Raw genomic sequence first — 28,000 nt, forward strand, 5'->3', positions numbered from 1 at the left:
CGGCGGCCCAGGGTAGGGGGAGGTGGCAGAAGGAGGACAGATGGTCTCCCTCATGGTGGCTGAAATAAAAGAGGGAATTAGACGACTCCAAGGTGTACACTCTGACGGCAATTACGGCAAATAGATTGGAAGTGGACCTGCAGGCACCCGGGGAGGTGGCTCCTGGGGGAAGAGCTCCACCTCACTGCATCTGGTTTGTGCGCCATCACAATAAAAGCACACACACATACAAAAACACACACTAAAGCCAACCTTACTTGACCATGAGAATCTTAACAACTTTGTACATACAGGGATCCCTTGCTTTCTTGTGGTTAGAGCTCTGGTGTTCTTTTCTGTTCATATCAAATTACCTTTTGGGCCAAAACCATAATTTCATTGAACCATAACACATTTCCCCACATATGTTTTGGAGATTTCAATTGAAATCAAGGTAGGAATTTTTGGCCGTGATTCCATAAAGTATCTTTGTCTCATTATTTTATATCACAAAAAGCTCACCGGGGTGTGTAGACTTTTTATGCCCACAGTAGCTCACGAGCACCGACGAAAATGGCTTTTTTCCCTCTTTCTTGATGAACAACTTTTTGTTTGATTAGACAGACTTCTAATAGTGGAAATTATGCTCTGAAATCATTTCTCTAGACACACACCTAAACCAAAACCGTTTCGCCATCAGGAAGAAAAAAAAGAAGTGAGTTACATGACGCAGCAAAAATTAAGCTAATAACCGTGACCAAGTCTCCTCTTCTGTTTTTCTTATTTTTAGTTTTTAGCAGTGTTGGAGTATGTTAGTTAAGCTAAAACAACCCTGTTAGTCATTTTCATTACGTCATGTTGCCTTTTTGTTTTTTTACTTGATAGCTTGGTTTGTTCTTGACCAGTTGGTACAGAAGCTAACAAAGTTAGCTTCTGTACCAACTTCTTAACATTATTTTAGATATATCATTGTGCATCTTCTTTTCATTTCATGTTTGTATGTTTTTTCTTGTATGTTTTTCTCTTTTGGCGTAGTTGAGTGAAGGATTTGCAAACAAACCATTTCAGACACCCCTGCAAGCCGTTTTGGTTTATTATTCATCCGCCCGCAGGAGTTTGAAAGCAGTCAATTATTTTTGTCGTGCTCGCTTCCGCCTATTGACTTTCCAACGATTTCCCTTGCCGCTCCAAGTTAGGATATGCAGCGACTGAATTAAATAAACCTCCACGATCAATCGAAAATATGTAACACATCCGCAGTTTGCTTTAATCGCTTGTGGAACTCCGTCGAGTGGAGAATTCCTAGCAGGTGCAAATACAAACAAATGGGAACAGGCATTACGTAGCTCGCCTCCAAGGCTCTGGGATCTACGAAAGAATTCAGTGTTCTTTTCCCAAGACATGCAAACAGTAGGAAACAGAAGAAGCCATTAATCCGAGCCCCGTGGCTGAATGAAGGGAAACACATTAGAGAATAAGTGTCTCTCACCCCAAAACCTTGTGTTCTCATCAATGCATAAATGATAAAGATGCGGCGTAATGAAACAAAAGGCAGCTTGCCAAAGGCGTTAAAAAACATTTGGTTTGAGAAAAACCTTGCGTGATCCATTAACCCACCCCCGCCCCCAACAACAACAAAAAACAAACAAACAAACAAACAAACAAACAAACAAACACTTGTATTGTTAATTACCATCCTGCCACATGCTCCTGAAATGCACACAAGACAATAGTGGTTAAAACTTGAGTGAGTTGCCCTTGTGAAAATTATCGACAAGCTGCTAAAAATGTAAACGGGGAATGTTTTTCTTCTTTTAAATATTAACAATAGTTCCAACCAATAAAATGCATCCCATTGTCGCAAACATGTTTTTACTGTGTTCTTTGTTGAGTGTCATCCCGGCCTAAACTGTATGCCATTGCGTCTTATACTCTCAAGAGGATTTACAGCGATTGTTTTTCTCGCAACAAAATGAGAAATACGTTTGTACTGTGTCCAATGTAAATAAGGCCAACTTTTGGCTCGTGAGTTATGGCCTGTGGAACCTGCTCGGCACGCTTGTTGCATAAATTCATGAACACTAAATCACTGGCTTCTGAAAAACTAAAACAAAGAGACAAAACAATACACAAAGACTAATTAGGCGCTTTTTTTCACCCAACTTAAATTATAATACAGATGAAGATCGTATTTGTGGAGAGCAATTGATGCGAGATATTGGTTTTTTTTTGAATCGGCGCATGTTTGAACACAAGCGGTGGAGCAACACAGAGTACAGACAGGTAATAGAACAGTACTTACAAGCATATATTCCTAAAAAAGCCAAACATTATAGCATCTTACAGAATCACAGTAGTTGTTTGTTCTCCGTGTGTTTCTATTACACTGCCTCCTGGTGGCCAAAATGGGTATAGAAACAGGAACACCACAATGAAACGAATTGCAGCATTAAATCATGATGCACCACGCGTATAATTCTTTCCATTTGATTTAATTGTCATTCCTCAACGTCATCGTAAATGGCAATATTATCGAGTGCTATTTTTCCTTTACAAAACAAACACAAACTGTTTGATGTGATTCATACTATTTTGTTTTCTTTTTTTTTAGAATCAAATTGCACTGTTAGGAACATTTGCTCAAACTAAATGAACAGATCTGACCTCCTGTGTGCACAAATCCTTTGTGTATTAAGTTTGTGTTGGCATAGAAAACGATGCGGCTTGGATAACACTCATCTGATGTTGACTCGGAAGTCATCAATCACACACATCATACTCCTCCACCGAATTGTTAAACCCGACCCGTGGGTTAAAAGAACAAAGTCCGACTGTGATTCCAGATCACTGTTTCGTTTGTGGGTATCGCGAAAGCTCTAATTTTGCAGATTAACAGGTGAAATAACACAAACCCCCAAATTTTCAACAAAGACTCGGCATCCAACAGCGACATTGTGACACTTCAGCTATGATGATATGATAACCGCATGTGCCTTAATGAAGACTGATAGCCACGGTCTTCCTCCACTCAACACAGGGCAATCATTTACGTACGTTTTTCCCTTTCACCTTTCTCGGCTTAAGAACGTGGCGAGTGAACGTGACTATTTATGGCCGATAAAGCATGATCTCATGCAGTGATTGATCGAACAAATCAATGACGGCGAAGAGTGGATTGGCATCCAAGTGACGAACAAAGCAGCGATCCGTTCCCGATAATCGTACATTGTTCTTATGCAAACCGTAATCGCAAAACATTTAGCCGAACGCGAATAGCACCACATCGGATGTTTGAAGTCTTTAAGGAACTATTTAATATCCTCTGTGAATGGTTTTAATAGAGTGAGCCATATTTCAGGTGGCCCGCGTCTCAGATTGTATCGCTGCTCAACATTTGTCACCTGTCAAATTATTTCCCCCCTCGTGTGTCGTGTTCATTTGTCAAAAGAACCTCGCTCAAACCCGCCTGCTGCTTTTCATGTCCCACTAAATCAGATTTTGGGGTTATGGGAGGAGGGGGCTTTTTAAAATTATTATTATTTGAGTGTCATATTAATGATGATGCTATAATAATAAAGCTACAGATCTCGTTCAGCTCCATTTATCTGAATGATTATGCATTAGAATAATAATCGCTTCGTTGTAAATAGAAAATAAGTCAATGTTTTCCCTCTGTAGTACACATGCATTCACAATTAATTTGTTGCTGTAATCCAGGTCAAAAGGACTACAACTGGAGAAAGCAATTTATGTTGAAATTGAATATGAATGCCGAAAAGCTGCGCTGAATTGAAATGCTGTGGAATTAATTGAATTGGGACGGCCCGGTGGTCCAGTGTTCAGTGCTTTGACCTCATAGTGCAGAGGTCGTGGGATCGATCATGGCTCTGTGTGGAGTTTGCATGTTCTCCCCATGCCTGCGTGGGTTTTCTCCGGGTACTCCGGTTTCCTCCCACATTCCAAAAACATGCATGGCAGGCTGATTGAACACTCAAAATTGTCCCTCAGTGTGAGTGTGAGCACGGGTGGTTGTTCGTCTTTGTGTGCCCCGCGATTGGCTGGCAACCGGTTCAGGGTGTCCCCCGCCTACTGCCCTAAGACGGCTGGAATGGACTCCAATACCCCGCGCGATCCTTGTGAGGATAAAGCGGATCGGAAAATGGATGAATGGATGAATTGAATTGTTGAAATGTAAAATGTGAGAGTAGGTAAATGTTTCGTGTTAAATGGCTAGCCAGATTTGAATGACGCCCACACCAAGCTAGCATTAGCATTGTCACAGCACCATACACAACCTGAATCTGGCCACGGTCCAGGCCACCAGGTGATTCCCAGAAGTGTTTTCAACATATAAATATTTCCACAGTGCCTGATCAACTATTTCATCTTATTCATCCAGCGACTTAAAGGCATGTGTGAATTACGGCCGTGTATGCTATACACGCTTATTCTTCGCTCCTGACAGTTTTATGGAAGTCATTATCCGCTTTGTGGCTGAGGCTGTGAATGGAGAACCTGTCGGGGGGGCTTTATGTGTGGCCAGTAGCTCCTCCATTCACGACATTTTAATGTCCTCACAATCTCATGCACAGAAAAAAAGGCAGGTTAGCATTTTGAGGAGGTGATGGTGGTGTTGGTGCTCATGTATCGGGGGGGGGGGTGTCCAGGTTATCCAAGCGGTGAACTGTGCTGACACACGTGGCGCCCGTCTTGGCCGTGTGGATGTGGGGGGAGTTTTCGTTAGCTCAGGTGCAAAGACTCATTTTGGCAACGTTAATGATCAGCAGATGTAGCTGAGTGCGGCAAAGGGGTGGAGGGGGGGTTGTCGGCGTGTGGCCAGAGGAATGAGGTGTGGCCTGCCCGCGGCGAGCCTACATGGGGGTCCTGTCCGGGGATTTCCAAATCCCCCTCCTAACTGCGAGCATCGCGCCTGCTCTTCGTTTGTTATTATCGACTCAGCAACAGCTATTAGCCAGCCCCGGAAATCTGCCTACTGCTGTGATTTAGCAAGCATCTCCCAACCTTGGCTGTGTGCACGGCGACTACTGGGCTCGTCGTGTGCTCAGGAAGGATTAAGACCTCCTTAAAGTGCTTTGAATGAGCAATTTTAATTGGACAAGAAGATGGCAATCTGCATTCTTATGATTGGCTACAATATAGAGTACAGTATAAATATAAAAAACAGCAACCGCTAAATCGACGGTTAATTGTCTTTAATATGTCATAAGGAGCCTTTTCGTAAAAATCGCTGATGCTCAATGAGGGGCGTGGGGTATTCTGAAGCCTATCCCAGCTGTCTTCGGGCAGTAGGTGGGGGACACCCTGAACTTGTTGCAGGCCAATTGCAGGGCACACGTAGACAAACAACCATTCACGCTCACACTCACGCCTCGGAACAATTTTAGAGTGTTCCATTAACCTGCCACGCATGTTTTTTGAAAGTGGGAGGAAACCGGAGTATCCGGAGAAAACCCACACATGCACGGGGGGAACATGCAAAATCCACACAGGAAGGTCAGAGCAGGAATCGAACCCTGCACCTCTGCACTGTGAGGCCCACATGCTAACCACTGGCTCACCGGACGGCCACTCAGCAAAAATATTCAGGATATTTTTCAGCCTTAAACTTGTCAGTGTGGATCTTAAATCACAAAGCAATGCGGGTTGGGTAATAGCTCTCCATGTGGACTAGAATCCTCTTTGGAGCCAGAACCAAAGCTCCACTGGGAGAGCCTCGTCCTCCCCGGGACAACAATGCTGGAAGCTAAACCGACAGCTGGCCGGCCCCCCCTATTTTTTATTTTATTTTTTTTTTTTATGGTCTTGGCCTTCCCCTTGCTAGTGAGGCAAATGTCGGCCATCAAACAAAACAATTTATGGCCCGGTCTAAATTTGACCTTGGTCCTTCTTAACTGCCATTGTCCCCTCCCCAAGCAAACGCAAGAAAAGCCCGCACGCACACACACGAAGAAGTTACAAGTTGTTGCATGTGATGAATGTGGCCGAGAGCCTGAAGAGAAGTGACGTCTGCTCTTGTCGTTGGCCCGCCGATGCAACGCGACGGTGACCCGGCGGAGCAGAGCCCGAGGGGGTTATTTACTGCCTTGCATTCCCCTGCTTCACGATCCCGTTTGGATGTTCTTCTCACTTGTTCATAGCAGCATAAATTCATAGGGTACATCCCACATTTGCTATTCTCTTCATATCCTTGCAACGGTATATTTTTTTACCTTTATCACAACAACATTTGTACCACTGAGGGATGTTAAATGCCAGTAATCAGTTTTACTTCCCCCAAAATACCAGATTTTTTTTTAAAAACATGTTTTGTCAAGAAAAATGTGGCAAAAATAAATAAATAAATAAATAAAACATTGATTAAAATCAATCCAAAGAAATGCGCAACAAACTGGAGACAGAGCAAGTGATCTTTTCTTACAATGTGACATCTCACTTCCTGAGTTTTTCCTTTGCAGAAAACGACTATCCCTGGGTTGGTTTGTTCGGGAAAAAAAATCAACCAATGAATTAGAAAAGAAGCGGACATGAGCGAAAAGAGTCAGAATTTCCCCACGTTATTTTGGAAGTCGACTCTTTATCAGTGACGCTCCTTAGTTAAAGTGTTTGAACGGATTGATTAAATCCCCATTCATTTCAGTGGGCAACATTGCCTCGGTTCGCCGCAGTTATCTTACCACGTCTCTCACGTCCTTCATCAGACTGCAGGTGTACCTAATGAAGTGTCTGTCGACTGCGTGTTTAGCGCGCGACCCGTTCGCATTCCTCTCACGATTTCCCCAGTGAAACGAGGGCTTCAGTAATGTGTATCCTTTAGTGAAAGAACCCTGTGGAGATGCATTAAAGAGATAAATTGGTATCATCCCCAATGTGACAGACTCCTCATCTGTCTCTGCTCTCCTCCATTGATCACAATTAATTTTATTTGTGTTGTTTCATTATTAGGCGGAAGACAAGCATTGCATTAATAAAGCCCTGATTATAAAGTTAAACGGATACAGTTACGCAGGAAGCAGGCGAGGCTCCAGCGTGCCTGCGTAACCGTATCAACGTCTTCTTACTTGCTGGAGATGGCAGGCAAGTGCCACCGATCGGTCACTGTCCATCTAATGCACTTCGTAACGATTAAAACGTTCTCCGGTAAAGCTTTAAAGTGTTTCTCAGAAAAGAAGTGTGACGTTGCAAATGTTGTTGGGGAGGTTTGGGGTTTTTATTTTGGTCATCTTAGAGTTTTTGACGTTCAAATTCAAAGCGGTAAAATATCAGATTTAGATCCAAAATTCTCATCCCACAGCACCGCAGGTATCGTGGTTTGGGGTTTATCATTTTACTTTTGTTTTTTCGTGTTTTTATTTTCTTTTGACATTTGTTTTTGAATTCAGTTTATTTTATTTCGTTTTTGGTACTGGTTTGTTAGTTTTTAGCTGTTTCAATTATTTAATGTCTTGTTTTAGTTTAGTATTAGTTTTAGTTTTTTTAAATATATGGATTTTTTTTAATGCAAGATTTTTTTTTTTAAATGGTCAACCTATTTGTTTTATGTATGGCCGTCCAGTAATATCTAAATAAAATATTTTCAAAAAAACCCCTGAAATCTCATTTATTAAATGAAATGAAGGGCATTTTTCTGCCATAATTATTGTTCATTTTACTTCGTCCATAGACATAAAATGTGATTTCAGTCAGTAAATCTTTTTTTTAAGCACTTTTTGTTTTTGCTCGCGATAATAACCTTACACGGTACCAATGCTTTAAAAGACTTCAAAAAGACTTCAGGCCGAAAGAACGAGAATAGTAATCCCGCTCTGCTATCAAATAACTCACAATCACTGTGACAGACAATCATTTATGTTGAATTGAAGCACACATAAAGTGTTTATTTATCGTGCCCTCTTGAGTGGCTAAAAAGTCAATCGAAGTCATTTATGGCAAATAGCCCAGTTTATGACGTGTGAAACAATTCTAACATGCCTAGCGAGGACGTTGGGCGTGACTGCGTGTGTGGCGAATGGCGGGATGCGTCACGTGCTGATGCGCTCCTTTGGCACCTGGACAGGTTGCGCACTTGTTCTTTTCCCCCCCAAGGACGGTGGCGTGTGCACGTGGGTTCACCGCAATTAAGATTGCGCCTTCATCTTCTCCCACCGCACAATTAGTTCTCTGCTTGCTGTTTGCTCTAATTGCTCTTTCTGCTGGGATTGGTGCAAAGCCAATGATTAGGATAGTGAGGGGTTTATCTCCTTTCCTTTACTCTGCCCACTTAAAAAAATCATTTGTAAACTCCCCAGTGTAATTACAAACTCCCATGATTAATTGTCTATTGAAATTAGCACAGATCTGGGTTTCATTTTCACTGCGACAAATATTAATTAATGTTAGCGCCCCTCTCGCCTGGTGCCCAGCCCTCTTTTTTTTCTTCTTCTTCTTTTTTTTTTATATATTCATTCCAGTCTTGAGCAATAGAATCCCAAGCCAATAAACTTGCAGAGATTGACACTCGCTTATCACAAAGTATCTGGATCTAAAAGATGCGTTTTAGGCCATAAATAATGTTTGCAGGCGAATGACGGGTAAAGAAAGCCAAGCATATCATTAAAATGGCGTCTCATCCGTTAGTCACAAGCTGACAGGAATATACAAAGCAGCAGCGTGGCTTTTGTTTACGTACTTTACAGAGGCAAGACTCGGCCACATTTAATTCACTTTATATTTATTTAATCTGTCCCGTGTGGAAAATGACAAGTTGAATAAGTGCCATCTAATCATATTCAGCATATTGTCGTTCCGGATTGCAACGAACACAGTGTCACCTTGAATAAAGCATGCGGCGCAGGAATACATTTGGGTAATAATATGGAAATGTACACTTTTGTGGTCTGGATTAGAATATCTCCATACTCTATCAGATCGAAAACGGTGGCTTGAACTGCAACCTCTCATTGTCTAACTGTAAAATAAACTCTCTGAGCCAACTAGTGAATAGAAAGCACATTTTTTCTTGGTCGTCGAGAAATCGAAAACAAGTCAAAAGGTTAAATATTGTGCTTACCTAAATTTCTCAAGTCATCATAACAGCGATGTGGTCCGAAACACCGATAGGCAGAGTGTTCAACGAGATCTTTTAACTTTCGGTACATCACTTAATCACTTATATCAGTCATTCTACACAGAGGACAAATAATATGTCACTCTGCCCCCCCCTGAATTGTGGAAGCCCTTTTATAATTTATGCCCATTAAAAGGTATTGGGGGGAATAAATTATTTAAATCCCCCAAAAGTTCTTTATTTAAAAAAAAAGTTGATAAACACTCAAGATACGATTTCCACAAAAAATGGAGGGGAAACTGGGTGGGGGGAAGGATTTTTTTTAATGTAAAAAAACTAATAAATATGTACATAAATCAATAAAATGAATATGTGAAATAGAAAAATAAAGTGAGTCCCTGAGTGCCAAATGGCAATCATGTCGGAGCCATCTGCGCTGTTATAGTGTCAGTCTCCATGTGCTACTGCATCGTTTGTGTTCAATCGATTTCTCTAAAGCTGAAAGCACCGCATCATGCACCGATGCAATTTAGCATTCGCATGAAGACATTGGACTGAAAGGCTGTTTTAAATACACAATGTGTCATTCTCTTTGTTTAATTTTAATTCGACCCTCAAATTCAACTGGGAGTGGCAATAAACAGCTCGAAAACTCTTTTGGAAAAATTGCTTAATAATTTTATTGCAAAACTGCGGCTTGTTGTGAAGTGAATTGAGCCAACCCACAAACTACTCGGTCACCAATTTTACATACCGTAAAACGCCAGTTATCAACAATTTCACCAACCTTCATTCACCGACCTTCATTCTGCCTTCCTCAATCCATGATCAGATAAACGAATCACATCTGGCAGATCAAACGAATGCCTTCACCTCTCAGCATATGTGGACAGAAGCGCAATAAAATTGCGGCAGCCGTGAAAGAACTGTGACATAACTTGATCCGCGCAATGATGGCGCACACCACCGCTTGCGCCCGGCAATACATCAGTGCCAGGGAATGCCGGATGTGGAGACGCTCTGATTGAATCAGTTGGCCACGGCGACTCAGGGGAGAGTTCGTCTTTAGGCAAGCATCGAGCCACTTCCCTATGCCTGAATCTGTCTTAACAATGTTTAAGGACGTTCAGGTCATTCAGTCAATGTCTGCCTGACAGAAGAGACGCACAAATGCACTCACTTTTGATGGTAATATCGACGTTTGTGTACCCTGTAAAAGAAACACATCTATTTTTTTTTTAATATTGTGTTCACGTCATACATTGACGGCTGCAAATGAAGATTCTTTTAGTCATCGATTAATCTGTCCAAAATTTTGTTGATTAGATTTTTTTTTTTAATCGTTCCTAAATTTAAAAACAGGACATTATTTCCAAATTGACAGTGCATAAAATGCGCAAACATACAGTAAATGAATCAAGATTCATTCACTGGTTGGCCCTGTTACATGTCAGAAAACGGCACTACAAAATAAGAGAATATTTCGTTGCAGTTCTGAGGAGTTAGACAATTTTCGTTGAAAAAAGGTCGTATGATTAATTTGACAATCGATTATATCATTAAATTGACAATTTGAAAATAGCACAACACGTATGGCCATATAAAATCAAGGCAGCTTATTAAAAAAAAAAAAAAGCTAAATCAATAGAATTCTTATAGAAAGTGTCTTTACTGTTATATTGAAATCTAACATGACAGTTTTCATGTGAATGACGGTATCGGTTTACAATTTTGAATTCCAAATTTTATTTCCCCCCACCCCCCCCGGCCCCAATGAATTGCGCTGCGCTAACTGTTGCCATGGTTACCTCCTCCAACCTACCTCGTGAGGTCAGCAGCTGAGGGGGAGCTGTCCATAAGTGTGGACCTCGGCGCGTAAATTGTCTCAGCCCACTGTGCAAATACTCCATTACGATTGCTTAAAAAGAATGATTTGTTGTAACAGCCCGTGCCCAACGTGTGACATCAGCGTTGCCGGGGCAACATTGGCTGATTGCACAGGCTGGAATTAGGTATTGATCAGAGGAGGGTGGGGTTGGGGGGGGCGGTGAAGGCATTGGAAGTGGTCCGCCGGTAGGATTTACAGAGCCGAGGGGTGCGGCGGGTGGGGTGGTGAACAACCTGCGCGCTTTGCCCCTGCTCAGAGAGCTGAAAGGCCCTCAGGAACCAATTTACACAGCGCTACAGTGCAATATCTGCTGCAGTCAATAATGGAAATCTGATGGCCCCCGCGCCATCAATGTGACCGCTCCTCTGCCTCTCGTTAGAGCACCTTGAAAGTTCTAGGGCAATCCTTGCGCGCGATAGATTTCCAATGCAGGAGGCATATTTTGACTTTGCTATTCTCTTTGTAATTACACCGCTAAAGAAGGTTGCTGCCTTCTTTCGCTCGCTCCTCGCCTGCTCACTTACCGCAATTTATCTTTCACCGGTCACAGTTTGAAAGTGAAATTTCTCAGCTTCTCGAATCAAAACCTTGGAGTGCATCTTGAATGATGTTGGACCACCGGGCTTTTACTGTCATTTTATTTTTATTTTTTTGTCTTTTGCTGAATTCAGTGGTGTGTTACCAGCTCGCCTGCTGTTTTAGTGCTTGGCTGTTATCGTAACTCGTGTAGATACTGTATCCCACCTGTGGTGAAAACGACTGTATTGGAGCGGACGTGACCAAACCGTATGCTTGTTGCAAAATGTATCTTCAGTCAAGGTATTTCCAGCTACCTGTCGGGAGCGGCTGTTATTTAAAGTTGCTAATGGACGGCATTGATTTATTTGTTGAAATGGATGAGCCATGGTGTCGATTGGAGCGGTGCACTGTTTGAGAAAATGGACTATTGTAAATCTCTTTGTTAGAGAGAGAGAAAGATAGAGAGAGAGAGACAGGCCCAGTGGTTGGCGCATCGACCCCACAGTGCAAAGGTACCAGGTTCGATCCCAGCTCCAGCCTCCCTGTGTAGAGTTTTCATGTTCTCCCCGGGCCTGCGTGGCTTTTCTCCGGGTACTCTGGTTTCCTCCCACATTCCCAAAACACGCATGGCAGGCTGATTGAACACTCTGCATTGTCCCTTTAGGTGTGACTGTGAGCGCGGATGTCTCTGTGTGCCCTGCGATTTGCTGGCAACCGGTTCAGGGTGTCCCCCGCTATCATCTGGGATAGGCTCCAGCATCCCCCGCGACCCTTGTGAGGATAATCGGATCGGAAAATGGATGGATGGATATATTGATTATGTGAATAGATAGAAAATTAAACATAACCGCTCTCCAGTCTCTTCTTCTTTGTTCACGGAGCAACAGCCACTGGGCCCTTCCCACAGTTGGAAGCAGAAAGTTGTCTCCAGTTTCTTGGGGAGATGATTGATTACCATTCAAAGGAACTAAAGAGTCTTGCCCAATCCAAGACAGATTTATTCATTGCGTGAGAGGTGTGTCTCCAAACATTTCCCTCCGCAGACACATCATCCCGACACCCTCTCTTGGCAGTGCTTCGCATTGCAAGCCCCAATGTGAAGCGACACATCCAGACATCTGAGGTCATTTAAGCCCAAGGCCTCATTGTTGCCAAATTTCCTCCATTTTCATGTGGAGGGATGAAGGTGTCTCTACATTACGCAGTCTTTGGGGATGTACGCCACTTGTCTCATTTATTGGCCGCAGTTATGGAATAACATTTACCAAAATGCGCAACGTACTTTATGTGCGGCCGAGAAGAAGGCTCAAGGGTCCAGCTATCGACAGGAGTAAAATTCCATGACTTTGATGTCATGGAAAGTTTGCCTGTCTGGATTCCACCAGTGCTCATTTTGTAGAATATCAAAAGAGAATGGAAGGAGTTGCTCCCATGTCAAACTGATGTCATCCCGCCTACATATTGCTTGCTGCCGGCTGCAGAGTGATGAGTCATCATCTGTAATGCATCAACCCTTTGATTAGATCAGTTCGGCGTCAATAACCCGCCACTGGATTGTGAAGGGTGGAACAGCAGCGGCCGCGGCAAACAACGATGTGACGCATTCAAAATGGTTGCGGTTGGTTGCTAATCAGGAAATAAAAGAACCATTTAAAGACAATGAAACAGAAGACTAAAACAAGGGAAGAGTCTCAATGGGGTTCATGCTGTGTGGAAAGCGGAGAAATATAAACGGATTTGAAGGCTGGTTTTGGAAAAAAAAAGCGAAGGGGCTTGTCTAATGGCTTCGACTTTGGTTCCTCAAGGAGCAGCTCAGCGAATTAAGACAGAGCGAGACCATTTACAGGTCGTAAAACAAAGAGCGGATTCTTCAAATGAACTCGAAAGTGCACTGGAAGGTGGCCAGAATAGGAGTTGCCTGCTCCCTCTTACGTGTTCCAGTTAAGAGGTCAGCAACAGTACACATGAGCTCTGCTGACATATTCAAGTCGCCACTTGTCGCTTCGGTTGTCCGTTGACACGGTGACCAAGCGTTGTGACAATGCTCCGCTCACGTATGGATCACTGCCTGAGACGTGAGTGTGATTGATAAGCAATCCAATTCAGGGAGTCATTTTTTGACCTTTGCCCCGACCCAACTGGGCCTGATGGACAAATGGAGGTCTACCAATCGCACAACCTTAGCTGCATTCGTGACAGTATTTGGTCCACTTGTATGAGTGGAGCAAAAATAATACAACAATACAGCGCCGTATGTCTCCCACGCTGCTCATCAATTTCGATGAACATGTTTATAGTGTGAAGCGCAATCGGATTGTCAAACGGCACGGTGGAAATTTACGCTTTCATCAAGAAATGTGAAAACAAGGCGGATTGGAACTCCTGTGCGCACGTCGTTCCGCATAACGCGGCGATGTTCTCGATGGCGATTAAAATGCTGGCTATGGATATAACGACTTCCGACAAATTGCAATCAAGCTGGAATATATCATAAAACAATACATTTGCTGCGATAAAACTGACAGCGTGCATGAAAAATGATTGCGCTGATTAGGGCACATCCCCGCGCGCGCGATTCAGCATCGAGTCATAGCTTCGAAGCGTTTTTATGCAATGAAAACCCGTCCGCGTCTGTGTGAGCGCGATTGCGTGTCCGCATCTTCCCTGTGAGGGGATCCATTAATTTCCTTCACTTTTTCACCCCCCTTTCTGGTCTGATTACACGGTGGCGGGCCCTGCAAGTTTAATGCGTTGTACATCTTTTTGCTCTCATTCCTGCACTGAGCTCAATGTCATCTCTTTGTTGTCTCCAAACGAAATCAATGAAGGTCTTGCCGGCCCATCCACTCAAAGTCAGGGGCAACCTATCGAGGGCTGCGCGCAGCTCTTCTGTCAAATCTCACAATCAAGCTCATATTTCTTGGCCGTCGCGTGCTGCTCGTCTTCACTCCGGTTTGTGGCTGCCCGCGCACCTAATATACAAAAGATCTATTGAAATATGCATGAGGCCCCGGCGATGGCGGCCACTAAAAATACACTCAAATAGCGGGATACATTGACAGCTCTGTTATTGAGCTCTCCTTGAGCTCGCTCCGTCACGGCAGCCGTCGCTCCGGAGACTCATGCATTATCAAAGGCACGCGACACAACGGTGTGTCTGACACACTTTGCCGCGGCACTCCATTTCTCCGTTTGCCTGGCGGTCGCACCAATCTCAAAAGGCTGTTTATTGACTCGCTTTGGCGACACAAAAAAGGACATTTCGAATCGATCCGTGTCATTTTTGGGGGGGAATTTGAATTTTTTTCTGCGCATAGTGGCAAAGTCTACTATCAATACAATAGCGATAGACGTGTGAAAGGCTCACTGGGGAAAGGGTGACGCAGGAATAGCAAGAGATTTCTACACCACTTGCTCCAGTAAAAACAGCCGCCGAGCTAAGTCGATACGGCATATCCGCTTTGAGCTACATGCAGGTGCTAAGCTAACGTCAATGCACCATTACATTTGAAGGAACTCTCTTCCCTGCCAACATGGCCGAACGTCCGGCCATACATTGTTTTAATGGGAAACTCGTCCCAACGTGGCTGCCATATTGAAGTGCTTTTTAGCCTGCTCTAGTCGACTTTAAAGTCTATGAATCCATGTTGACCGCGCATTGGAAGTTGGAACTACCAGACTTTGAACGATAATGTATAAGAATGCATTCTGAGTGACTTGGCCACTGTTTTGTCTGTTGAATCCGGGGTCCGTTTATTACAGGTCTGTGAAATCAAGGTTCCAGTGTAGTCAACCTTGATCTAGACCAGTGTTCATCTAAATATTGTATAAAATATTCTATTTTCTCTTTTCATTTCTTCATCTAACTTAGATCCATCCATTTGCTAATTCGCTTTTCCTCACGAGTATCGCAGGCCTGCCGGAACCGATCCCCGCAGTCTTCCGGCACCCTAAGATGGTTGCCAGCTAATCGCAGGGCACATTTAAACGAACAACCATTCGCGTTCACACTCGCACCGAGGAACAATTTAGAATGTTCCATTAGCCTGCCATGCATGTTTTTGTAATGTGGGCGGAAACCGAAGTACCCGCAGAAAATCCACATAGGCACAGTGAGAACATGCAAACTCCACACAGGAAGCGCGTAGCCGGAAACGAATGCACTTAACTTAAAAATGACTGAAATGCAGTTAGGCCACTCTTGTTCTCTGTGGCTAAAATGGTCCATTGATTTAACATCACAATCTTTTTACATATGATTTTGGCTGTTTATTGTGACTAAATTATAAGTAATACAATATTTAGAAAAACACATTTTGTTTTTATCGAAACGAAATGTACACATTTATTTTTTATCGTCACGCGTCACAGATTGACTCAATTCAGGTTCTCGTGTATTTCTGTATCTGTTGAACCGTTCACGCTTTTAAACAATTTCCATTGGGTCTTTTGAAACTAGCTTACGGTTTGTCACCGTAGTGCATTAGCCTTTTAATTTCCAATAACTCCCGTACAATATTCTTTATTCAATCCGCACTACGGGCCAGTCCACAAAAGTTGATTTAAAACCACAGGGAGAAATTTCTCGCCGTCTGTAGCAACCTCGCCTTTATAATTGGGCAGATTTTGGAAAGGTGCTATGGAATACACCCGTACAACTTTAATAAGTCGAATAGTCCGGGGTTCCCGTTTTTTTTTTTGGTCCCAAGGTGCTGGTTGGAGTTGGCCAAGATTTATCACTTAAACATTCTGGAGCACTCGTGCTAAAGCAGACAAATGTCTTCCTGCTCCGCGATGCCTTCCACAGCCATCAGAATCAGGTAAACAACTTCACCTTTAATAGTTATCTATGGAGTCGCTCGCATACAATGAACACCCACATTTATTTCGCGGCTTTCTCCCAATGAGGCAAAGTGGATCAATTAGTGCAGACTACAAGTTCAGCATCTTTACACATAGCATCAATTGTTAAGTTAAGAACCAGCAGGTCCCCCGATTATCTCACTTGTGTACCTCCCATCCCTCCTTTCCAGAGCCAAGCTCATTACAAATGATCCTCTGATACACACAACCTTGGCGCACACCCTTTCGCTAATGGCCCGCAGATTGATTTTTAACTAGCAACACTTTTGGACCGTCGCCAACTCAAATGGACTTTTATGGAAAAACAAATCAGCTTTTAGTTTTTAAAAGCGGTAAAGAGAGTTCACGTTTTTTTTGGGGGGGGGGGGTTGACAAGCAGTAAAAACAAAGAGTATAACAAATGTGAATCGAAAGATAACTCTGAGGTGCTTGCTCCTAAAAGTTGTCTGAAAGTGCTGCGCTGAGATTTCCTCTGTGGACGTCCAGCCACCGATTTGAAAACTGGGTCGGGTCAGAGCTTCGGAAAATTCGAGGCCACCGAAACGTCGGCTCGCATTAAATGAGCTGCTCGGACGAGAGCAACAGTCAACCGTGCTCGGAGTTCATGTGGCACGGGTTCGTTGTACCCAAAGTGTGCCCAACTTTGTTGAACTGGGTCACCACCCACTTGGGGTGGCGAGAGGCACAGCAGCTTTTTTTTTAAAGCGGAGGTAACGCACGGGACACTTTATTAGGTATAGTGAGGTACAGGTATAGAATTTTTCGAACCTGCTGCAGTGTACAATTGACAGATGATGTTTATTTTTCGGGCTGGAAACGTAAACATGCATTCTGATTTGCTCGTGTTTTGGCTTTTGTTGGATTGTGCTGGTCTGCAGGAATACGGAGACATTTTTTTTTTGTAATCATGGACGCTGTTTAAAAAAAAGTGCAGTAGGGCTTCCAAGTTCAAAATGGGAAATTGGAAATGTAAAAAATGCTTTTAAAATGTCTCCATGGTCAATCTATGACCATCAATATTTTTTATTTTCAATAAAATTTTTGGAACTATCATTAAATAATAAAATAAAATAATTAATAACAACAATTACTGGCATCGGGTCGAAACGTCCAATGTCACATTTTGATAAATTCCCTATTTTTTTCACAATTTTTTTTTAACCTCACCCTCAAATTTAAAACAACCTTGATAAAAATATTAAACACACACATGGTGAAAGCATTGTTTAGCGCCTGTTCTCCACTTGAAGCACTCACAGCTGAAGTGCACGCTAACTGACAAAATAAAAAAATAATATCGTATATTTAACATTAACTGTGCAACCATGCAAGCAAAAATCAGCTCGCTAGATACTAACATAGACATGCTAATGGATATCAGCATAGATGTTCCAGTGCCAATTTTGCAGCCCAATGTGATACTACACGGAAGACAATTTTAAATTCAGACGTGCCTGTATGCTGCAATAATTCAAAATAAATGATCGCTTAGAAAAAAAAAGACAGAAAAAAAAATCAAGGGATTTTGCTGCGGTTCAGAAGGTTGGTTGCCAATGTGGTAGCAACCCCCTCCATCTCCTCACTAATTAACAATCGTTTCTTTGCGGTAACGCCCGCCAAACGGCGACAGTAATTAAACGACGTGACTGCCATCATGGCGATCGCACGTGACAACATTTACATCGCACTCGTTCATCTGTCCTTTTTTTCCGACGGATACTCGGCTCTCACACGCAAAAACGTGTGACCCAACAATCCACTCAACGGTAATTTATTGGTGCCATCCATCATTATCATCTTTTATTATGGCCTACGCGAGAGATATAATTCCCAAATAGGCTGGCGCTGTAGAGATGACAGTGAGGGAGAGGGATGTCCTTTAGCTGCGTCCTCTGCCTGCCGCCTTCGCCCGAGTCTCTGCGGTGGGACGAATTTAAGAGGGACAAACCTCGGAATGGGCTGGTAGCTGGGGAGCAGGGGGGCCTGCCCTGATAGCCCCGCTGCATTGTGGGCCGGCAGAACTCCCAATACGACACGGCAGTCGTGAGGGAGCGAGAGAGGCAAGCCATGTCACATGGCCACCTTTTGTATTCAGTGCCCATAAGTCACCGTCTCTGCGTGGGGATTGATCCCGCGCCGGACACTCCCAGGAGTTTGATCCCGCAGATTAATGCAACAGGGATTCCCGGTGCGGGCCTTTGTCTCTCCACGCCCCCTAAATTTGTATCCGAGCAAAAGGTTGAGTTCCACGTTTATTTGGGTAATGAATTGCTGTAATTAACGCACCTATTGATTCCCCCTCAAAGGCCAGGCCGATTTTTAATTTAAAGGGAGTGGGAGTGTTAGTGAGAGGATGAGGAGAGGGGAAGCAGAGCCCCCATATAGGCAAAACAATTGCACTAGCAGAATGAGAGTGTAATTGTTCAATGAATCACATTTGAATACATTCAATTAAATCTTTCAGGTTGAGGGTGCGCGCGGTGTTATTTCACCTCGCGGCGCGTTGTAATAAAAATGTAAATCCTTGGAGGACATCCGAGAGCCGACGAGGGCGTCGCATCTTTGAGCTCGGGTGTCACACTAATAACCACAATGCAATTTCCTCCCACAAACAGGCGAGAGTGCATTAGCATATAATCCGCCCGGAATTATGACCATACTAATCTCCATCACTTTGACCTCTCCGATGAATTCTTGGCTTCCATCGCGAGCAGCTTTTGCATGGCTGTAATTGCTCTGTGTCATACAAAAAAAACTCAAAACAAAATTTGTTAGTTTTAGTCTGGATTGTGTCTGTGTATGATAAATGTGTGCTGTACAATTCTTGCAGGGCATCTTTAAATGCTCTGTACGTCCTTTTGCCTTGCTGCGAGTGTGTGGCCTGTGTAAACACTTGGTCACACCTGACCACAGAACAATGAACAAAACTAGCGCACCATCTATTATTCCTCGTTGGCTTTCCTCTCAAGAATGCCTCCCTTGTGAGTAATTACAACAAGACGAGCCTTTGACCTTTTGCTGTAGATCAAGGTTGGGGGAAAAACTCGGGAGCAAACTGGAATATCGTCGATGCGTACGACTTGATCACACGTGTAATTGCAGCTAAGTACAAAGACTGCCAATGCGGTTACCATAGAAACGACAGGCGTGTGAACGCAATAGTTTCAGGATTGCGACAAAAGACAGGAAACCATACAACTGTCTTTTTAGAAGTACTGTGGAGACATTTCATGTTGGCAATGGCGACGTTTCCATCGGACAGCATGGACATTAGCTTAGCACGCGGCTCAGCGATGCGTGTTGTCATGTCTCTTCAACATCCTATTATTGGTGAAGAACACAGTTGTCGGCTGTATAGGTAATAAAATCAATGGAGTATGGTCACTAGTCCTTGACGTGTTTTAGAACATATACATTCAACGAGGAACTACTGAACAAAAAAAATAAAACTTTATGCTAGCTTGCTAAAGTCGCTAATCAATGGTAAATTTCCAAATCCAAGCTTTGTTTCTTCTTTCAGTAAAAAATATTTTTATATTGGTCAAAACAAAAAACGTTTGCTTTTGGTCTGTCATAAACATTGTCTTAAGATTCAGGACTTATGTTTCCTTGCTGCATGTCCAGAAGCTCCTTTCTCTAAAGTCTCAGAAGCAACTAAATGTCATCGTCTTAAACAAAGGTAGCTATTAAAGCTTTCCGACATGGATATGATTACCTAAGAAAACATATCGTTTGCGCAATCACTCAAAGTGCACAAATCAGATACGATTCAATCAATCATTGCTAGCTAGGTGTAGCTTGCGTTCCAGTAACAAAGCTGGTAACAGAGCTGCTTACACATCTCATCAATAACCGAGCAGTACTTGAGTCAATTGCCACTCGCTTTTTTTTCTTTTTTTTTTTTTTCTAACTGTTCTAAGAACAATTATGATGGCTAAAGATTTATTATTATTATCATGGCCCAGACTTTGTAAGAATGTGCAAACTAGGCGCGAGACCAATTAAGCAAACCTAAAACGCAATGACGCCATGCCTGGACTGCCAGAGCCAAGTAAGAGCTTGAAAAATGGCTCCTCCGCAATTCAATTAATCAGTTGTATTTTGCTTAATTTTGTTTGACGTTGGCAGAGGAAAATGTCCTCTGGGAGTGCCTGTCCTTTGACCGTTAATGCTTTGGTAATTCTTTCATCGGTATGGCCCATGATTGAAACAATCAGTATGTGTGTGTGTGTGCGTGTGTGTGCTCATTGATTGCATTTTTCCCCTTTTTACTCGGTGGATGCATGCGCTAACATATATCATGAATCTACCTTTCATCTATCCGTGTATGGCAGTGTGTGTGTGTTTTAATTCAGCCAGTGAGTATACATGGTGATCGCTAAGCCACACACAGCTATGAGTGGAAGCTGATTAACCTTTCCGTCCCCGTAAACGTGACCACCGTGGCTCCCCTCCTTCCCAAAGCTTTGTTCAGAACCGAGATGTTGATCTCCGCTCCGGTGATGAATTAAGAATGGCGCGGCAATTACAAAACCCCGTTTCAGCTTTGCCACACAGGTTTTTGTTTGCGTTTGCTGGCTTTCACCTGGAATCCTGAGGCTCCTTGCTCTTCCTTAACTTTGTTTTCTCTGACACAGATTAGATCTGCCACCCCATTACAGATTCATTTTCCTAATTTTTCATGTCTGCGCTGTGCCCCATCTGCACAGGGCTGATAATTGTGGGGACCAGCCCTGGTGATTAACATCAGCAGAATTAATTACGCCCGCCATTAAGGCTCCAGGTTGCACACAATGATCAAGAGAAATTAACTTTCTCCCAGCCTCCTAAATCATCTCACCTTCAAGTGGAGTGATGGCTAAGAGACAGGACGGGAGTTGCGGACCCCACTTTTTTTTTTTTTTTAAACCAAAACATAAAGTGACCATTGCGCGCCCCAACCGCACGACTCGCGCCTGATGGCTATCAATTATGCTGCCTTATGTGGTGGGATGACTGAGAGGTGTCCAGGGCCTAGTGACTAATGGACCTGGGCTGAAGCCACCCTGCAGCAGAGAGAGGAATGTTTTTTCTAGCCAGGGAGCACCAGCCAGATGCTGAGGGGTTCGCTTCACCTGCCTGAAACGCACGCACGCACACATGCACGCTCGCGCCGTTAGATTCTTGCACACCGCATTTGACTGAGCACACTGTTGTGGAGTAGTCATGTGACTCTACTCAGACAGATGAGGAAGAAACTGGAGAAGAAAAACACCACAAGCTTTGGTTTTTAAACTGCAGTTTCCATCCATAGCATTATCCATACCACTGGAGCCTTTCCCAGCTGACTTTGGGCAAAAAGTGGGGTACACTCTGTTGTGGTTGATAGCGAGCTGAGTCTTACTGACTGGATTGTAATTCACTCGCATGTGGGGAAAGGAGAGCCACAATGCTGTTTCAATCATCGATCAAACAGCAGAAGAACAATATTTCTCACGCGATGCCAATGAACCACTACCTAAATACAGTTCAGTTGTATTTTACTTTTTCACTTCAATAAATTTGCGTTTAGTCTACTTGAGGGACTACTTTGTGAAAAAGTTAGACACATGCCGCGGTACAGTACTGTTCCGCGCATCAGCGCGATGAGCACACTCATATAGGAGCTGTTGTAGGCAACAGCTCACGCCCAGCCGCTCACACGCAGACATGCCGATATCACGCCATACCAGCAGGCCACGCCTCAAAAGGCATGTAACACAGATATGTCAATACCAATTGTCAGGCACATACTTTTATTTGTCTATCGCTCTATCTTTGAAATATGTGGCACATGGAGCATGTTCATGCAACGTAGCAATCTCATCAAATTTAGATGACCCGATGCATTGGAAAAAGAAATTCATCTTTTCAGGATGTAGCGCTTTTACTGTCCAAAAGGTGAACGCGGCTAAGGCTAATGGAGCGACATGCCCCCAAGGCAGTAAGAACAGTCATAATGTCAAGAGGAGATAAGCAAATTGCATTTGCATCTTATTGACTTGTCAAGGTTAAGTAGTGTGTGAAGTAATGTGCTAGGGGGAAGGAAGCCAAAACTCTCCATCCTTCTCATTGCCCCCCCCCCCCCATGCACCTTTTTTGTGACTGTGGAGAAGCAAGCACAAGAGGAAGAAGAGCGGCGCCTTTCCTTTGTAGCTCCATCGGCAAAAAATAAATAAAAAACCAAGACGGAGAGTTTTGGCAGGCTGTCGGTCATGCCGGGCAGACAGGAGACGCCTGTTTGCGTGGGGAGGTTTTGACTCTCTGCTCTCGTTTAGACTGATTTGATTTAGCTCTGCAAGATCTAATTAAGCTGAGACCCAAAACCTCCTTGGAGTTTCACCAGCCATATTGTGGATGTCTCCCTTTGAAAAATGACCCTGAGCAATCAGGCTAGTGTATTGTACTGTGTGTGTATTTTTATGTGCTGTACATGAGTGGGACCGATGATAGTAGGGGGTAATTCTGATTTAGGGGGATTTTCTTTACCACACATTTTGCATTTATTGATTGATTTGCAAAATGGCGTCCAGTAGAGTGCTTAGCAATTAGATTGGAGCAACAACCGATGTAAAGTTTATGCCACAGCTTCCCTAAAATAACTGCCATCTGTTTTTTTAATGCTAATGAGAGGTTTGATGATAATTTCTGACTTTTAAGAGAAGACCAGCAGGCCAAAATTCACCTCCAATTTTCCTAATTCCTATTCCGCCTTGGGGGCGTGGTGTACATGTCTCAATTTTTTTTTCAGCGGTCTCGACTGTGCTTCACCAATTCTGAGCCAATAGCGTTGCTGGGAAATCTTGAAATATGACAAGAATAAATGATAGCAGCAATTCTGTTGCTCTACATCTGCTCTGTATTGAAGTGTAATAATGAAACACATGTGATGTTGATTGTTTGGGATATTTATAACATTGCTGTGGGAAGTTAAGACTGTCGTGTTCCTCCCTTGTCGCTCAAGTGTTAACGCAATGGCTGCTATGTGTATGTGGTATCCACGATTCATAAGTAGCCAGCAAAGTGCAAAATAAATGGACAGAATGGGAGCGTATTTCTCATGTGACTTACCCCTGGCCCCCCTCCATCCAAAAAGGAAATAAAAAAATAAATAAATAAAGTTGCATCCCATGGTGATTGTCACATGACTTCCCCCTTTCCTCTAATAGTCCCGTGCTTGAATGCCCTGTGAAATCCCCTGGACAGAGTGCAGTCAGCATGTTTTCTTTTCGGGAAAAAAAAAGCACAGGAGGCGCAGTCTCATTAGTTCTTATCGTCACTCCACCACTGATGATTTTATAAGGCTGAAAGACCAGTCAGCGATTACAGAAAGAAAAACAACCCCCCCACCCCCCACAGCATTCGCAAAGACAGTTGTTTGACACAGATTTCATGTCGAACTATTTTACACACCCCGACAGGCCACTGAACACGAATATTAAAGCATAATAAAATGCATAATGAATATGACTCTTCATAAAGCGGGATGAGTGAGAGCCTTGGGCTTTGATTGCTTGTGGCTAAGGAGTTTTGAAGGCACCATGCCTCCTTGGAATAGAAGTCACCATACAGGATGATGCATTCATTTCATTTTGTCTTATGACTGCCAGTTATGAGACATCCCTCTGTCATTTTTTTCTGGGGTTAGGCAAGGAGAGTCACAGTCGCTAGTGAACTTTCAGTCATTTATTGAGCAGGACGCTAGCCGAGGGGTTAAGTGGCGCTTTGTATTCCGATAAGAATGAAAAACAAATATGCCATACGATCACTTTAATCGAAATAAACAAGTCAAATCTGTTTGGATTCTATATTCAGATTCACAAGGGGGCTGCGTCCTGTCTGAGCATGACCCGTCATGGAATGAATGCGTATAAAATATGGCGGCTTCCAACCAGAGTTGGTCTGCCACGGAAGAGCTTCTTTGTAACTACTTGTAAATTGTTTTTCTCAAGCTGTAACTTTTTTTTTAATTTATTGATATCTCAGTTGAAATTAACTGTAAAATAAAATAAATTACACTCATTGTACAACGTATATTTAAATACGAGAAGTGGTTTGTAGAGTTTGCCTAATGCTAGCGCTCAATGGAAAACGCTGTGGACCAGCTAGCAAAATTTTTCATTGTACAGGGATTAAGCTGCAAATAACAAAAATGCTGTATGAACACATCGAGGCGGGTAATATACTAATTTTCATGGATATATATTCTTCCTAATCTCCAAAAAAAACAAGTTAGATTGATAAAATTCACCACTTTGTTCTTCTACTCTTTTTATCTTCGTGTATCTCCTTGCATGCACCACACTGCCCCTTAGAGGCCAAAGTGCACAAAACAGGCATTACAATTTTATTGCTATAATTTTTGTATATTGTTACTTAACTTGTCACTCTTTTGTGGTTGTTCTTTTAAGTTATGATTGAGTTTTGGTCGTTGAATAAATGCTATGTTTTGAAATCAGTGAAAAATCGTGTTTAGCATTTAAATATCATTAAAAAAAAATCCCTGGATTTCTCAATGGTAATTTAGCCATGCGTTTCTGTATCCACCCCAGGAACCTTGTAATGGTTGGAGTGAGACAGTCCAGAGAGTGTCATGGAGTGACATTTACAGCCCTTTCTGTGGGGAAACAGGTAAGCAGAGCACAGCATCTACAAAGTAGTCCCCTTTGACACCGGCACGCCACAAATCAAGGCTGAGAGGACAGGCCAGAAAGAGAGCAAGAGGTTCCAGTGGACACAAAGGTGCTTTACACTTTTAGCCCTGGGACATCTGGGATATGTCTGCTTGCGTTTTTTGTTTATTGTTTGTTTGCCACATTATGAAATCAGATCAGTCAATATGTTTGCAGTCCACTTTCGGCAACAGTTGCCTTGCGCAACGTCGTGGGAGGTATGAGCCTTTATTGAAATTAGCCGTCCGAGTTTCACTTATTAGATAACGCTTCCTGTATTAGAGTGATAGCAGGCAGATTTACAGCTGTGTGTAACCGTCGGGCCGTGCTCATTAAATAGAGGATGCCATCACTCCGCGCCACCGCCGCATGCTATATGTCGCGCGTATCCTCTACCACCCACCCTCTCATATCCACAACATCCTTTAAATCTGTCATTGCCATGCCAAACGGGGGTTGGGGGGTGGGGGTTCCACGTTCAGCAGCCCCCCCCCACCCCACGCCTTCCGAGCAGTGCTTGCATTCGTATTCATGCATGTGGTGGGCACATATCGAGGGTGACGCACGGGTGTGTGAGTGGAACATTACACACACGTGAGCATCATACGCTGCTCATTGTGTGTGTGTGTGGGGGCGGGAGGGTGTTGCGGACGGATGTGGGGCCCCGTCCACATGGGGCGAGGTGCAGGCGTGACGCTCATTACCGAACCAAGTGTGTACACGATCCCGATAAGCAGAAGCAGGACAAGATAAGGAAGACACGCCGTAACTGCTGCAACAAAGTTCATTCAGATATTGAGATGCCTCCACCAGATGAAAGTACATCCCCAGCCACAGGTTAAAAAGTGTGCTGAACAAATTTGTTAGACCGCCACCTGCACCCGATCGGCTCCAAGAGTGTAGATAGAGCAAGCTGCTCGGTTAATTTGGCCTCCAATTTGGCTCTAAAAGCGTACATTTTCACACATTCACAAAATCTGTGCTATTTCGAGAGCTAATTTCACAGTATATGAATTTTTTCACGTAGTTTTCATCTTGCACCTTTTCTCAAATGCACATTTATTCCGAAAGCGTGGCATGTTATTTGTCTGGATTGCAAATACAAAAAAAAAAACAACCACAATGTGTACCCTGAAATTAAAGTGAAATGGATTGATAGTAATAATATTTCAACGACGGTATCTGTGTGAAAAGCCCATTGAAATTTTGTTGGCGTCCACTTGTAAATATGACCCTTATGAAATTACATTAGTCACTGACTTGTGTTACCATGCACACGCTACGATTGGTCCTCCATAAATGGAATATGAAGTCATTCAAAATAAAACAGACGTATTAATAATATCTTGGTTGAAAAAAAAAGTACATAAAAATAAAAGGGCTCAAAACGTTGTCAGTACGACGCCGTCCAGTTTTACAGCACAGTAAACAACGACTACAATAATAAGCATTGTTTAAAAATGTGCATCGTTATCTTCATGACAAAGATTTTCAATTTGACTCTCGATTGTTCCTGATGAAGTGGATGTGGGCGTTCGAGGATCTTTTTGTCCAATCAGATTTCGGCCTGCAGCTGTTGCCATGTCCATCTAATCTGCCCGTGGACTTCAGATTCTGTCGCGCTGCTTCAAATTACAACCAAAACGACATTAGCAACGCGTCTGTTTTCTTCAACCGATCACAATTCAAATTCCTCCTCGCAGGGCAAGAGCCGTGGCCCTCTATGACATCATCGTTTTTCTTTTTCTGTGATTGGTCGGTCACAACAAGCCAAGTATGAGCAATCTGTATCGGTGGATACTGAGTATTTTCTTCTTGTCGAATCGTGATGCAAATGATGATTCTGAACAGCTCCCGATGATGTCCTTTTGCAGGCTGCAGTTTTGTGTTGGATTATTGTACTTTGACGTGATAGCGCTGCTTGAAGTAGTCCATTCAGACAGCTACAAAAAATTGCACGGCATGCCACCGGTTATTTGTAGTATATTACGGTTTAAATGCTATCAACACTATCGAACTGAACTGGCATCAGGGCAGTAATATGTCTGCAAGAATTTGGGCTGCTGTTCCCCTGCTATCTGTACGTCAGCAACATGATCATTGTGCCCGATAGGAAAGACGAATGCGTGTTATTGTTTGCGGAATGACAGTGTGCTTCAATCAGGCCCTCTTTGCTTCAACCCCAGCTAGAGCCTTTTAAGTGCTGAGTCAGTTAGCGCCTTTTTCGATCCATCACGCTGGCTTTGTAGTGGGCAGGTGTATTCCCACAACCCCCCCCCCCCTCACACACACACAACCCTCCCTCCCACCCAAGAGACGAATGAAACACCTGCCCGGCGCAGCTCAGAGCTTCATCATCCCGCCATCCCTTTGTCTCATTCGACCCGGCATCTCAACGTCGGGCCGGCGGAAAACTGTGAAAGCAGCACTTTTGTGCTCATTTGTTGTCCGTACACAAAAATTTGTGTCCGGATGACATCCCCACCCCCCACCCCCCCCCCCATGTCTCCCACATCTGTCCCACCCTGTTTTTTTTTTTCCTTGCATAGGAGGGAGAGCCATGACGCCTACAACCGCTTTGGTGTTGCACACATGACAAGAAAGGACTTTCACATTGGGAGGGACGTGGCGCCGTATACGACAGGAAATCCTTCCGTCAAGTGTTTTATTACCAAGCACACTGAGGTAATGCTTTCATGGGCAGGGTCTGTTTTTTTTTTTCCTATGTCCACAAAAATGACCATAATTTTTGTCAAACTTTGAGCTTGGTACAGTTTTGTGCTGATGAACGTGTATAATCATGCACACACGGAAAAATATCAACAGTAAATCTTAGCGAATACAAAATAAAAAGTTAAATACACAATTGTGAAGACCAGTCACGGTAAAACAGACACAGAATCCTGAAAAATCCTCGTGGAGGCGTGGCACAAAGGCCACGGAAGAAACTGACATTGGGATGCTTTACAACACAAGTGACAGGAACCGGCTCTTTAA

The 28,000-nt window shown here is 43.4% G+C and overlaps 1 long non-coding RNA gene across 1 annotated transcript; it reads left to right on the top strand.

Annotated features, from left to right (window-relative positions):
• LOC127611289 (uncharacterized) lies at positions 1 to 28,000 on the top strand. Its single transcript, XR_007965287.1, has 3 exons — positions 1 to 193; positions 24,884 to 24,962; positions 27,553 to 28,000. It is a non-coding gene; the product is annotated as an uncharacterized LOC127611289 (long non-coding RNA).

The sequence above is a fragment of the Hippocampus zosterae genome, chromosome 12 (genome assembly GCF_025434085.1).
Source record: "Hippocampus zosterae strain Florida chromosome 12, ASM2543408v3, whole genome shotgun sequence".
Taxonomy (NCBI): Eukaryota; Metazoa; Chordata; class Actinopteri; order Syngnathiformes; family Syngnathidae; genus Hippocampus; species Hippocampus zosterae.